Below are 4,117 nucleotides of genomic sequence, written 5' to 3' on the forward strand. Positions count from 1 at the left end.
CTAAGTACAGTCAGCACCAAAAGTCGATGAACAGAATCAACATGACAAAACACCTGTTCACAATAAAATGCCATAAGTTATAGTCGCAACTAGGAAACAAAATAGACTGTACACCAGAAACTTACAAAAGTCGTTAAACACGAGTATTTCAAAAGTATCTGTGCACTAGTATTCCTAAAGTCGCTGTACACCATCAATCCAAATGTCGCTGAACATCATTGTATCAAAAGTCACTAAACAGCAGTAAATACAAAATTAGGTCAACAAAGTATATTTTTAATGTTGCCGTGTGTTAATGTACTTTTGACGCTTATGTTGTTCAGCTACTTTTGGGACAGTACTTGCTTGACCTTAATAATGTATGTTAACACGTTAGTATCTATTTCAATAATTTTAATAATTATTTTGGAAATACACTCTTTTGCAAAAAAAGCGGGCATCTTAGTTTTAAGGACTTTACGTGTATTTCAAAAGGTTTTAATGATTGTAGTATGTTTCTAGCATCAAAAGGGTTAGCCAAGCATGCGTGAGAGTGTATTCTAAATTTGAATTTTGTACAATTGCTAAGAAATTGGTTAAACCTTGTTTTGGACTAATTGCTGGCAGAAAGTTCGTCGGTGTTTTGAAAAGTTTTTGAAGTGATTTTCAGAAAACTGATAATGCAGTCTTAATTAATGTACCTTTTTGTTAGATCAAAACATTTTTGAAAAACTATGCGTATTTGATAAAATTTTCACCTGCTCTAAATGGGCTATACTGATGATTGATGGCAATGTTAAGAGTTTCGGTATTTTAGTGTAAAGCGTTCTTCTGTTTAGATATTATACCCACGTGTTTTAAAATATCGCTTTTTCATAATTAAACACTATTTAGAGGAGTATCAGTACATTGGGCTGCGACAAAACCAATTTAAAGTAAGCAGTGCCGATCGCAACTCGTCTCCTATCGTACTTTGACATAAAAAAATACAAAATTTTTTGATAAATGTTAAAATTAACCACATGAAAAATGATGAGGAGGGTTTAAGCTATCTAAAAAGTCTAATTATTGCCGCGTTGAAGCTCTCTATAACTCCATAGGTATCGGGTTACTAAACGATGATTTCGCTGAAAGGGAGTCAAGAATTCAAAGGTATTGACCAAACGTATGTTTCTTAAGAAATGAACAGATAGCCAATTATTGTTATGATTTAAGCAGGAAAGTGCTGTAGATGCTAGGAAATCTCGGTGCAGGCAAGTTTATTTAATAAAATGTCAGTGGGATGAAAACACGCTATTTAAACGCTCAGACTCATAGATCTTCGGAGGTCTACGGAGTTTCCCAAGAGACGAGGTTGTTTGAAAATAAATCAGTGATTACGAGACCTTAAGACCTCGTGCTCACAGTCTATGCGCTATTTTCTGTATTTTGTAGAATTTCAAGATTTTAAAAAATGTTAAAGTCCGAAAGGAGACGACTTGTGATCGGCACTGCTTACTTTAAATTGGTTTTGTCGCAGCCCAATGTACTGATACTCCTCTAAATAGTGTTTAATTATGAAAAAGCGATATTTTAAAACACGTGGGTATAATACCTAAACAGAAGAACGCTTTACACTAAAATACCGAAACTCTTAACATTGCCATCAATCATCAGTATAGCCCATTTAGAGCAGGTGAAAATTGTATCAAATACGCATAGTTTTTCAAAAATGTTTTGATCTAACAAAAAGGTACATTAATTAAGACTGCATTATCAGTTTTCTGAAAATCACTTCAAAAACTTTTCAAAACACCGACGAACTTTCTGCCAGCAATTAGTCCAAAACAAGGTTTAACCAATTTCTTAGCAATTGTACAAAATTCAAATTTAGAATACACTCTCACGCATGCTTGGCTAACCCTTTTGATGCTAGAAACATACTACAATCATTAAAACCCTTTGAAATACACGTAAAGTCCTTAAAACTAAGATTTCGCATAGGTGCCCGCTTTTTTTGCAAAAGAGTGTATTTCCAAAATAATTATTAAAATTATTGAAATAGATACTAACGTGTTAACATACATTATTAAGGTCAAGCAAGTACTGTCCCAAAAGTAGCTGAACAACATAAGCGTCAAAAGTACATTAACACACGGCAACATTAAAAATATACTTTGTTGACCTAATTTTGTATTTACTGCTGTTTAGTGACTTTTGATACAATGATGTTCAGCGACATTTGGATTGATGGTGTACAGCGACTTTAGGAATACTAGTGCACAGATACTTTTGAAATACTCGTGTTTAACGACTTTTGTAAGTTTCTGGTGTACAGTCTATTTTGTTTCCTAGTTGCGACTATAACTTATGGCATTTTATTGTGAACAGGTGTTTTGTCATGTTGATTCTGTTCATCGACTTTTGGTGCTGACTGTACCTATAGCCACTCTTTGCATAATAAAAATTCTTTAGCTCAATTATGGAGCCTGATATTCTTAATATGGTCTGAGTAATGGTCTTAATATGGTGAGTGAGCTTCACAGGTGAGGACAAATCTTCTTCCTAAAAATAAAACAAAGTTTTCTAAAGGAGATGGCCAAATTTTCATAGAAAAAAAAACCCAGAATCGACAGCAATGAAATGGTTACCAATAGGTTCTTTATGATAGACCTTTGATGGTGCCAAAAAATCCAGACTGAAATCCATGGGGTATAGGAGCTATTTCATATTATCGCAAAAACAGATTATGTTGAATATATGTTGATTTTAAAGATTATTAACATCAAGGGACATAAAAAAGCAAAGTAAACTAACATTATACAAGCCACTAGTAATAACCCCATAGTTTCAGAGTTGGCCTGGTGATTAAAAGGTCTTGTATTTAACCACTCCAGATACGATTAAGCACCGACCTTACCTACTTGGAGAGGTTTCGCAGTTCCATGCAACCTTCACAACTGGCTATGAAATGTTTTTGGAGAAATTGTCTTTGAAAATCGCGCCATGTGACATTGTCAAATATAACAAATGACTTAGCAATGTAAAACGGTCCAATCACGAGTCTGCATTCAACTTCTAACGAACATCAAACAGTAAAAGTAAACTTTTTTGTGAACTAAAATCTTGATCGAAAAAACGTTATAAAAAGAGAACCCCATGGTTTTTAGATGATTTGAAATACTTTTTAAAATCCACAAATTATACTGAATCCAATCATACATATGAAGTTCCTGTCGACTCTGGGTGTTTTTTTGGCCATCTCCTTTAAATTAGGCTATTTCTTTGAATACAAGGCCGGCCGCGTGGGATAGAGATAAAAACTAAAACCTACATGGTTAATAGAACCGGCCAGTGATTCACGTTGGTTAAAATTAGGGAAAGGAAAAAAACCGGACGCAGCTTTTTTAGTTATGGTACCCGAGTTATGCTGTATTTCGTAACTTGTAAATAATTGATTTTGTGTGTAACTTTTGCTGTATTATGATTATTATCTTTAATCAATAAAATGCTTAGTGTATTTTTTTAGGGTAATTTAATTTGTATTACGGTGTAAGAGCTCAATGTATCTATAGGAAATTACCTCTGTATAAAATGGTTTACTATGATAATGTTATAATCTAAAGCACTTCCTTGTATCAACAAGTTTTATAAACGACCTAATACTTGACCTGGCTTTTGTTATTTTAGTGTCAATTTGCAATCATTAAAACTGAATATTGTATAATCGTGCATTATTCACTTATTTTTCATTATAAGACTAAATAATTCGTAGACGTCGCAAAAATAATATTAGCCAGGCCTAAATTCAAGTGTTTTACATTTTTATTTATTTTATTTTGTAGTAATAATTTGTACTGTTATATGGTAATATATGGTAAGCGAGTTGTCTATAATAAGCGTGGTACAAAACTATATTTTTATACAAACCCTTTGAAGAAATCATTTATCCATCTCGAATGCAAGATTAGAATTAAACGAAAAAGGTGGTAACTATAACTTTAATTTTAAATAAAACCTTATTTCAATAAGCATAGCCTTTCTTTTCTTCTCTCTTCAATCCTAAGTACCCGATTAGACACCAGAACATTGTTATGAAGGCAAAACCTATAGAATCTTGGAATATGAAATCATTGACGTAACCATTTTCTAAGAGCAC

This window comes from Helicoverpa zea, chromosome 1 (genome assembly GCF_022581195.2).
Source record: "Helicoverpa zea isolate HzStark_Cry1AcR chromosome 1, ilHelZeax1.1, whole genome shotgun sequence".
NCBI lineage: Eukaryota > Metazoa > Arthropoda > Insecta > Lepidoptera > Noctuidae > Helicoverpa > Helicoverpa zea.